This window comes from Coccinella septempunctata, chromosome 1 (assembly GCF_907165205.1).
Source record: "Coccinella septempunctata chromosome 1, icCocSept1.1, whole genome shotgun sequence".
Taxonomy (NCBI): domain Eukaryota; kingdom Metazoa; phylum Arthropoda; class Insecta; order Coleoptera; family Coccinellidae; genus Coccinella; species Coccinella septempunctata.
The window spans coordinates 21,437,454-21,449,470 of record NC_058189.1 but is presented as its reverse complement, the minus strand read 5'-3'; the positions used below and the strand labels follow the sequence as shown (position 1 = coordinate 21,449,470).

General features: G+C 39.7%; 1 protein-coding gene across 2 annotated transcripts in view; it reads right to left on the bottom strand.

Moving 5' to 3' along the window:
• LOC123323037 (mediator of RNA polymerase II transcription subunit 24) overlaps positions 1 to 12,017 on the bottom strand; it is a 46,102-nt gene that overhangs the window by 24,096 nt on the left and 9,989 nt on the right. The window lies entirely within an intron of this gene.

Genomic DNA, 12,017 nt, shown 5'->3' with positions numbered 1-12,017 from the left:
TAATGCTATTCACCGTGGGATCATGAACCTATAGAATCCAATTCCTACATATGAAATCGAGCCTCTGCTGGGGCCAAAATCTGTAGGAATTGGATCCTAATTAATTAATTGCTGCGTTTGAACGTTGATCGCCGAATACATCGCGACTGAACGCCGCTATATCGCTGAACAGATCGTGATAGTATGTGCGGAATTAAGCGGTGAACACATATGAGCGGCCGCGGCCACGATCACGATCACGATCGAGAAGCGTCCCATGCAAATGTCATATTCCGCACATAATATCACGATCTGTTCAGCAATATAGCGGCGTTCAGTCGGGATGTCTCACGATCGTGATCGTGATCGCGGCCGCGGCCGCTCATATGTGTTCACCGCTTTAACAATTTGCATGGGACGCGTTTGATCGCTTCTCGATCGTGATCGTGATCGTGGCCGCGGCCGCTCATATGTGTTCACCGCTTTAAGCGGTGAACACATATGAGCGGCCGCGGCCGCGATCACGATCACGATCGTGAGACATCGCGACCGAACACCGCTATATCGCTGAACAGATCGTGATATTATGTGCGGAATATTACATTTGCATGGGACGCTTCTCGATCGTGATCGTGATCGTGGCCGCGGCCGCTCATATGTGTTCACCGCCTTAAGCGGTGAACACATATGAGCGGCCGCGGCCACGATCACGATCACGATCGTGAGACATCCCGACTGAATGCCGCTATATCGCTGAACAGATCGTAATATTATGTGCGGAATATGACATTTGCATGGGACGCATCTAGATCGTGATCGTGATCGTGGCCGCGGCCGCTCATATGTGTTCACCGCCTTATTCCGCACATAATATCACGATCTGTTCAGCGATATAGCGCCGTTCAGTCGCGATGTCTCACAATCGTGATCGTGGCCGCGGCCGCTCATATGTGTTCACCGCTTAATACATTTGCATGGGACGCTTCTCGATCGTGATCGTGGCCGCGGCCGCTCATATGTGTTCACCGCCTTATATGAACTAACGAAGCACCGCGCTTCTGTATCTGTACGTTCAGGAGCTAACAACTTACGAACTTTCGCGGAACGGGAATTTTCCAACACGCACTGTACAGTTATTTTTTACATCTTGATTAGAGTTATTTTTATTACTTAGATAATACAACTTTCTAAATTCGCTAACAAGCGAAATGGCTTCGTCTTCATTCATTCTGATTACTGAACAGACGTCTTTTTCGTGGATACTGATATTGTGCTTGAATACATTATACTTTCATTAACGAAAATAATAAAAGTGCAATGAGGAGGGTTGTTCAATAGGAAAATTTTACCAACCGAATGAAGACATAAACACTCATTTCTAACTTGTTCCCACAAATACCTGGAACCCTGCAAGAAAGTCTTAAGAGGTCGACCATACATAAAATTTCCAAAGACACAACTCACCATCTGACTTAACTAATTTAGGTTCGAGGAAAAACTTTGATTAACCATAGTGCCATTACATACAGGGTGGTCCAACGAAAATTTAATGCCTCGATTTTCCGACTTTATGAAATATGGAACATCGCTCGGACCCGTCAATTTCTTATTCGAGAGGGATCTTTTCCGCTTTTTTTCCATCCCCGTAACTTCAGCCCCCTAACAAGAGTGACCACAACCTCTTGATTTCGAATAGGGACGAAGGATGTTGCGATAACTAATTTTGAAGATCGTATCGAGTACTATCTGAAAATTTCACTGCAATTGTGGAATTTATCTCGAGATTATTATTCGTATCCGACACATTTCAAAGAAATTTAATACTTATGTTGTTAATTTTTTGTTCAAAAAAGTAGACGGACCATGTTTTTACCTTAGTCTCCCGTAAATTTTTAACACGTTGAGCGCCACAGCGGTCCATAGGGACCGCTGATAGTCTTACTTGTAGAGCCACAGCGGTCCGTAGGGACCGCTGTTTTGGAATTTACGACTACTAACAATTCCAAAAAAATTGAACAGGTGTTGTTATGGTTATAATAAGGAGATTGGACTGGACAAATTTCACCTGTACCGCATGTGCTGCTCCCGTGGGACCGCTCATCAATATTCTCGATATATATGATATATGATCTTATATGATATAAGAGCAAAACAAAATATCGACACAAAAAATTTGACCCTACAAGAAAATATATCGATATTTTGATGGCGCTTAACGTGTTAAGAACGTTACAGGTGTGTCAACGAGATTGTAAATATAGTAGAATTAAAATGGTGTATTCCGTAGAAGAAAGGGAGGAAATGATAAAATTATTTTTTAGAAATAACAGCTCTTCGCGAACAACAGCGGCTTCATTTAACGAACGACATCCTGCAAAAATGTATACGCTGTTTACGTTGTGCAACTGGCAGCCAAATTTGACGTTACTGGTTCAGTCGGAAACAAAAAGAGGGTGCACGAAAGAGACGAAACGAGGGAACCACTCTACGGACAAACCACTATATATACTCTATATACTCTATAAACGGCTGTGAACCGTTCGTGGAGTGGGTTGCAACGGTTGTGAACTGTACAAAGCAAGCGCAATTCCATTTTAGGGTAGCGAAAATCCACTTGCGCTTGCGAACGAGCCTATTATGTACTATAATAACCCACAGCACAGATAAGAAATCATTCATATTGCAATTCGCCGATGACAATACTAATCGCTCAAAGTGCCACTTTGGGAGAGTGTAGGGACAAAGAGTATCAATAAGAGGATTCACTAAGTATATCACTTTGCCAGTTGCGTTTCAATGCGCTTGAGTGTTTCCTGGTTCAGTGGTAGAGGGCGAAAACGAAAGCAGACTCCATTCTGCTCACAACTCGCAATTTGATCGAATTCCATGTGTCAGATCTTCCTTTGTGTATTGGCAAAATGAAACCTTTTGTTGACACTCTTTGGCATGGAGCACTGGAGCAGCTGCAACAATTAAGTGATATTACACTAGAATATGAAGAATACGTCCCATCCCAACATTTTTCAATCAGAAAATATATTAAACCAGGCAGAAACATAATAAGATCTAAAATATGTGTGAATATTTGGGTATACTGAACGACCGTAAACTGAGCTCCAAAAACCACACAAAACACAGATAAAAGAGAAGCTGACTCGTTAATCAATATCAAGACTGTCAGTTCGATCAAAGAAACTTGTGGGGTTAGACTGAGAAAATGCCATAACTGTGTTGTTACAACTCTGAATCTTATAGTTCTCGAGATGCTCTCAGTGAGCATCGAATTTGAAAAACCCTGTACATACTTGGGGGTAGAAATATCCAGCTGCAAAAACTTGTATCAAGATGTATAAATTTAATGGGTGTTTTATATCTATTCATGAAATTTTATTCAAAACTAGCTGACCCGGCAAACCTAGTTTTGCCATCTAAGTTATTTCTAGGGTAGACAATAATAAACTCATCGTGATTGCTCGATTGGTCGTAAGAAAAAGGAATGCCTTTTTTCTGTTCTGTACAATTTTTTTTTGGGAATATTTTGTTATATGAACCTTGCCCTAACAATAATAAACACAACAAAAAAAGAATTGTCCAATTTGGTGCGATCGTTTGAACAATAAAGCATAGATCCTCTTTTATTAATATAGAAGATTAGCGTAAACTTTTTGGAAACTAATTCTACACCATTTCCAAATGTATTTCAGAAATCGTCAATTTTATTTCAGAAATCGTCAATTGTATTTCAGATTAGTCAATTCGAGTTCAGAAAGTGTCAATTGTATTTCAGATTAGTCAATTCGATTTCAGAAAGTGTCAATCGTATTTCAGATTAGTCAATTCAATTTCAGAAAGCGTCAATTGTATTTCAGATTAGTCAATTCAATTTCAGAAAATATCAATTGCATTTCAGAAAACATCACTTGTAATTCAGATCAGTCAATTTAATTTCAGAAATCGTCCAATTGTATTTCGGAAATCCTAATTCGAAATTACACACATTTCATATAGGTTATAATCCTGAGATCAGACTGAAAGTGAGATAACTGTGATATTTGGAAATTCGGTTTGATGTAATGTAAAAAACATTACTGAATTTCTTTGAAAAACCGTTAGATGTTTTTTTGGAAGACATTTTAGGGGTTCGTGATTTCGTGAATGAGTCATGGAGCATACAGGGATTGCTTCTGGTAGTTATTGATGGTAATCTTCACAAATTGAACGAAGAAACGAACGAATAATAAGATTAAAGCAGTTCCTACATTCAATCATGAATACAATTATTGAAAAGAGAAATAACGCAACAATAGAGGCTTTCTTCACACGCTCGCGTAACGCGTGAATTCAGTATCATTGACATCAGATTCCATGAGTTCAGTGTTTTAACAGTGATTGCGGAAATTTGGACAAAATGTATCTCTTTTTTCAACTTTTCATTGAAAGCTTGCCAACGTTCTGAGGAAAATTTCTCTTTTTCAACTCACACTTTTCACATTTCTATGTAATTTGAATGATATTCGTACTTTCTGAATTACAAATCATTTAATCTGAATTACAACTGGGGCCTATAACACAAACCATACAAGTCTACATACATCTCGACATACATACATATGTACAGGTTACAAGTGATCTACCTGTAACTACAAGTCCAACTTAATTCGGTATCAAAATGCGAATGGCTACAATTGTAGAAATTGAATAATTTTGTACATATGTAGCTACACAAATATACAGTAGAATCCGATTATTATGACGCCGGCTATATTGACCAACCGCTTATGATGACGCAATTGCACTGTTAAGTTTGGTTTCATTCAAAACTCCTTTCAACAGGATTCGGATTTAATGACTTCGCTTATAACGACATGTCGCTTACAATGACATGATTTCAGATACAACAGCATTATTTGTAGAAAATTCCTCCGGTTATAGTGACATCTCGATCGTTTTCTCGAGCCACCCCAACCCTTTTCATGCGACGAGGTTTGATACGATACGAAGATATATCTGATTTTTTTTGTGAAAACGAAAAAGTTCTTCATATTTAGTTGTTTTTGCGAAAGAAGCTGATAATTTTAAATTATTTCAATAAAGGAAACATATAATTTGTCGTTTTTCTCTCAAATTGAATCCATAAAAAATATCATCAATTTTGCTTTTTGTGACTTCCGGTTATTATGACGTGTTTTTCATTTCCCCTCAATGTCATTATAAGCGGATTCTACTGTAATGTGAATATTATTCTTATTGTATGAAGACTTGTCATGATGAGCTTGGGATAGTGATTATGTGGAGTGGCTTTCCGGTCATAGTTGGGGAGTGTAGAGGGAAATTCGGGAGTGGCTCGAGCGTTTTAGTTTAATATAATGGGAGATACCTTGGACCCTGCAGAGTACCTCTACCAAAAATAAGACTCATATATTATTGGGGGAGTTAACTAAGACAGCCCGTCGTGTTTCAGAATATGGTTCCGTAAATTCGGGTTCTTATTGCTCAGACGATTTCATGGAACAGACAGAGTTCCTATGTACTATTGGTCTCTGCTACATTTCTCATGAGATACAGGGTGTTGAAACTTAAAAAAAGAAATATGGTTTTTCAATACAGGTGTTTTTTTTTAATTTTGGTGGGTTTATGAGTACACAGCTGTGCTTATCCGCTAATAATTCTAATGCAGACAATCTCCAATTTTCACATTTTATACGTGATCTCCACGTGAACGAGAGTAATTTGTATTTGGAATTGGAAGAAATGTACGGAGAGAAAGAAATAGTGCATGATAACTTGTTCAGGACCTAGATTTCCATTCTATGAGGATACAAGACTAGCAACTTTTCTGAAAGGCCTGGATGACCTGCATTTACTATAGCCAAGGACTCATGAAAAACCCTGTATAATCTTTATTAATTCTCAATAACACTTGGAAATGGTGAAACAGTCAAACAATAAAACGAATAACTCTTAACTACATAAAAATATCTAACTTCCTACAGGCATATCTTCCATGGCAATAGCAGCTGCATGAAAGGCAGTGCTATGCTGCGCTGCTCGAGCACAATCACCTCCAACGATTGTTTCCTTAGCCTGGTCAATTATATTTTCTAGATATATGAGTCTTTGTTCAAGAACTCTCGGTGGCACACAGTTGGGAATTCTTAGGTGTGTTTCCACATAGGTCTTGATCTTCGACCATACAATTTCAATGGGGTTCAGCATAGGAGAATAAGGGCTCAGTCGCAGCAGTATTGCTGGTGTAGGGTTGACTACAGTCTCCAATCTCTAATGGCATGGAGCATTATCAGAGACGATAACTAAATCTTCTAAGTGGTTTCCCATATCTTGCCACTGCTGCAATAAAGTCACCACCCATTCATTTGCTGAGTCCGCAGTGAATGAACCTCTACGTTTCTCCATGGCAACTATACCAGCAGCAGACATTGCCCCAATCAAATGGACATTTGGGCCCCTTGACGCTGGAAGATATTGAATGGCTCTTGTACCAGCTCGGGACCGTCCTCTTGATTTTCTACAGAACAAATTGAAATTGGTTTCGTCCATCCACACAACTTGTTTTCCTTGCTGGATATATGAATTCAAAGACTGTACATATTCAGCCCGTCTCCTCTTATTTTCTATTACATTCATGTTTGTCACCTCATAATGAACTTGTTTGAGAGTGAAAAGCTTTCCCTCTAAATAATTGCCGATTGTTTATGTACAAACATCTTTTTGAAAATGTTGCATTATTTTGGTTTTCATTTGTTTGGGGGTTATGGAAGAATCTTCCTCTACCCATAGAATGATTGTGTTAATTTCTTCCTCAGTGAGTGTTGTAGGTTTTATTCCACCTTTTTTCCTCATGTCAACGCGTCCAGAACGAATCCAATGATATGCCGTCTTGTATTCCACGCCCAATGTTTTCGTTAAACTCACCCAGTCTTCGCCTTTATTAGCACAATTTAAAATTCTTTGACGGTCTTCTCGTGTGTTCTTTTTAGATCTAAATATAAAGGTGGGGGCTGTGCAATTTTTTCACAACTAGCTCTAACAGAAATTTGTAAGCCGGTTGATTTTATAAATAAACTGACCATTGAGAAGTCTTTTGAATGTACGGCAGTCTCGGTCGAGAATTCTTTGTGTATTGTTACAATTTATCGCCCACCCAGTGGCGATCTTGAACTCTTTAATGATCAATTATTTACGATATTTTCATACACAAAAAGATTTTTTGAACGAATTATAATATGTGGTGATTTCAATGTTGAGCCCGAGTGCCGAGACGGAGATCATGTTGATACTCTGATTCACATGATAAATAATTTTGGTTTCAATAGTTTGATCAATGAACCCACTCGCATAACTCCCACGAGTTCCTCCCAGGTTGATTACGTCATAACAAATGTTGATGTTACACTGTGCTCGTCAGATAACTTTCTTCTTGCGGTGTCTGATCATCATGCTCAGACGTTGAGCTTTCCTGTCACACAGCGGCGTCCAGCTCATAAACATGTTTATAAAACCTTAGAAAAACGTTACTTTTCTCCCGACTTAATTTCTGAATTTCACTACAGATTTTCGAACGCTTTTCATGGACTCAGGTTGAGCGAGGATATTGACCGGATGTTCGATTTGTTCTTTGATGATTTTCTATACATTTTCAACATGGTTTTCCATAAGAGAAAAGTGAGAGCACGTGTATGTTGTCACTTCAGTAGTTTCAGGTACTCTGATGAACTCCTTCGCGGGATACAGGAACTGGGGGATATGAGATGGCTTTATAATGTTGCTCCATCATGTAGATTGGCAGAGAATATTGCCGATTATCGCAAGACAATCAGTTGTAACATGCACAGAGAGAGGATTCTACATTTCTCAAGTATCATCAATGAATCTTCTAACAAGTCAAAAACTCTGTGGCGGGTCGTTAGGGACTTGCGATGTGGGGAGGTCAACAGCGTCAGCAGGAGCATCGACATGTTATACAAGGGTGAGCTCCTGTCGGTAGACAGCGAAGTGGTTAATGCTTTTGGCGAATATTTTACGACCAGTATACAAGAAATCATCAGACAAAATTTTCCTTATGGTGCAGGCGGCACAACTGGAACTCTTCAGAGCTGCTGCATGTTTTTCTACCCTTGTACTCCTTTCGAGGTTCATGACGTTATAAACAGTATGCCAAATAAAAAATGTACAGGCCCGGATGAAATACCTATAATCATTTTAAAAAGTGAACATCTACTTTCCTCCATTTTATCTGAGTTGATGAACGCCTCTGTCACTCAGGGCAAGTTTCCGAACTCTCTCAAGAGTGCCATTGCCTTTCCTATATTCAAAAAGGGGGGCTACCAATGAAGTAGCTAACTATAGACTGATATCGAATCTTAGTATATTCTCGAAAATATTTGAGAAAATTATGGTCAACAGGCTTGTTGACTATCTTGAGAAAAACAATATCCTAACATCATCTCAATATGGATTCAGACCAGGCAGATCAGCGGAATTAACTGTTGTCGACTTCGTTCAGGATATCTTGAGTGAGGTTGATTCGGAAAAGTTTGTGGTGGTGATATTTTTCGATATCGCGAAAGCCTTTGATTCGGTTGACCCTGCGATATTGTCTGAGAAGATGTACAGTATGGGTATCCGTGGCACTGTTCATGATTGGGTAATGTCCTATCTCTCCCAACGGAAGATAAGGGTTAGGCTCAATGATCATCTTTCGGAGGCTTATGAAACGGTGTTGGGGACGCCGCAGGGTGGCAACCTGGGGGCAGTGCTGTTCTTGATGTTCATTAATGACCTTCCCCAATATGTAGCTGAGTACCTGTTGGCGGTATACCTGTACGCTGATGACACTTGCTTCGTTGTATCGGAGCGGGATGTTGAAAGCCTTTATTCTAGAATACTGGAGGTCATCGAGAGATTTAAATCATGGTGCTCACAAAATCGGCTTATTATTAACATCGATAAAACCGTCATCATGGAGTTCGGTAGGAAGAGGCAGAGTGTCTCCAGTCGTGAAATATATTTCGGTGAAACGCCACTTAATTTCCAAGATGAAACCCGTTTCCTTGGAATAACAATAGACCCATTGTTGAACTTTGGGCCACACTTCGAAAAATTGAAGAAGAACCTGAACAAGGCGTTCTATATAATTTCCTCTCTCAAGTCTTCCCTTCCACGTGAATGCCTGTTGACAGCATATTATGCTCACGTCCAGCCCCTGCTCGATTATGGGATCTGTGTGTGGGGAATGATGCCAGGGGCCCATCGGATCTTCGTTCAGCAGAAAAGAATAGTGAGGCTCATTTATGATATTCCATTCAGAGAGACCTGTAGACTGATATTTAGATCTTCTGGTATTTTGACAGTTCCAGCCATGTTTATACTCAAACTCTTGTGTCATATCCACTCTACCCGTGGCTCTCATGTTCGACAGTCCGATATCCATAACTACCCCACGAGAAATAGACACAAGGTTAGAATTTTAACTGCGTCACATGAGTACATGAAGAGGTCTCCGATGTGTGCCGGGATCGCAATATATAACATCCTGCCTCTTTCGCTCACCACCTTACCCATGAAAAAATTCAAGAGAACTCTCAAAAACTATTTAGGAGGTAAGGCTGTGTATGATATTACTGAGTTCCGGGAACTTATTGTGGGTGGCGACCTAGGATAAGAGCATGTTGCCTTCAGCTGTTTTTTTTTTTGTCCTCGATATATATTTTTTTTAAACTATGTCTTTGAATGTATATGTACTTGATATATGATGAATTGACGTGTCCTAGAATTGTAATTTCTAATAGGCAAAATAAATGATGATGATGATGATGATGATGATAATATTTCCTTTGGATATTATCAAAATTTATCACTGATGTACGGCAAATAGGGCAAGTTGTATTGATCGGTAGAAAACACTTTTGGTGCAAATAATGTTGGCACTGATGCAATTTTATAACTGCTTTTCTCAACATGGGAATAAGACATATTGCACAGTGGTCTTTCAAATTCATTATTGAAAATTGAAAACTTAGGTGATCGTGACTTAATCTGACTTTTTCTCAAAATCACCTGACATCTACATAAGTCATCCTTTTTTACATCTCTATGTACTTTCTGAATCATAAATGACCGTTTCTGAAATACATATACTTCAATCTGAATTACAATTGACGATTTCTGAAATTCAATTGACTAATCTGAATTACATTTGATGTTTTCTGAAATTGAATTGACTAATCTGAAATACAATTGACGCTTTCTGAAATCGAATTGACTAATCTGAAATACAATTCACGCTTTCTGAAATCGAATTGACTAATCTGAAATACAGTTGACGATTTCTGAAATACACTTGGAAAAGGTGTAGACGTCGCCAGAGCATTGGACAGAGTGATGAAGGATTGATTCAACAGATGAGATGTGCTGGATATTCGATCAAATATGCAAGTTGATCAGGAATTATCTCAAAAATAGAAGATTTTACGTGGCAGGAGAATACTCCTCAACAAGAGATATAGAGGCTGGAGTACCCCAAGAATCAGTACTTGGGCCACTTCTGTACAACATTTACATCCAAGATATTCCGAAGAATCCAAGAACCATGCTAACGTTATATGCTGACGACACAGGCATAGCAACTCGACACCGCAACCCAGAAGTAATAGAACGAATTCTACAAGAAACGATTGACGAAACAAATGACTGGTGCATAAAGTGGAAAATCAAGCTCAATGGACAAAAGAGCCAAGCAATATTACTACAGAAGAGAATACTGCGACCCACAACGAAACTGGAAGTTGACGGCGAAGAAATCGACTGGAAAAATGAAGCCAAATATTTAGGAATAACGCTTGACAAAGGGCTTACCTGGAAAAGTCATATCAAACAAGCAATCGACAAAACGAAAGCAGCGATGAATAGACTCTTCCCTCTGATAGGAAGAAGAAGCCACATGTCGAACCAGACAAAATTGAAGATAATCAAAGCCGTTGCTAGGCCTCAACTGACTTATGGATCAGTTGTCTAGGGTTTCGCCACAAGGAGCCATATCATGTGTTGTTGTATGTTGATTTCACTGTGGTAACACGTGTTCTAGACCGCTCTGTTAATTAAGCGTTATTTTGACGGTTTTTGTGGACTTTCCTCGATTATTTCTGGATTCTGACGTTGTTCCTGCAGCCGTCTTCCATACTTTGGTGGAGGTTCTTCTCCGAATCGCAGTTTTGACCTGATTTACGATTTTTTCCGTTCTACTTTGAACGATAGTTGTCTGCTGTTCGTGAATCACCCCTGGAACAGCTGTTCTTATCTTGTCGCGATAATGAGTTCAATTTGTGCCAGATGCAAGAAATCCTCAGATGATGAATCATCTGTTTGTTGTGATTCTTGCGCTGCGGTATTCCACAGCAGGTGTTTATCGATGGGGGGCAGTGAACTCAGAGTCATGGAATTGAAGAAGCAGAGGTCACTTTTCTTTTTTTGCGACGACTGCAAGGAAGCATTCAAGAGGGTGCCCTTCATTCTACGTAGCTATGAGGAGCTCAAGGAGGAGGTATCATCCCTTAAACATAGAGTGGAGGAGATCGAGAGGGTTGCTGCGGGGCTGCGGGAGGAGACTATTTCTGAGATTGCTGATCGAGATGGTAGAGCTTCCAATCTGATGGTCTATAATATGGAGGAGAGTAGTTCTTCTGATGCTGGCGTCCGACAAAGCCATGATCGTTCTAAAGTTGTGGACTTGCTGAAGGAGCTTGATTCGGGAAAAGATTCGGACGACCTGAAGGGATCAATTGTGAATTTGTTTCGAGTGGGGAGGAAGGCTGAGGGGAGGTCTCGTCCACTTAAGGTCATCATGACGGGTACCTCGGTCTGCAGGGACGTTCTTAGGAGGAAGCATGCTCTTAGTAAGTCAGTGAAGTTTAAGAATGTGCGGATTGATGGTGATTATACTGAATCCCAGCGCAAGTATCTGAATGATCTCCGATCGGACCTCGATAAGCGTAAGGCTAATGGTGAAAACGTCACAATTA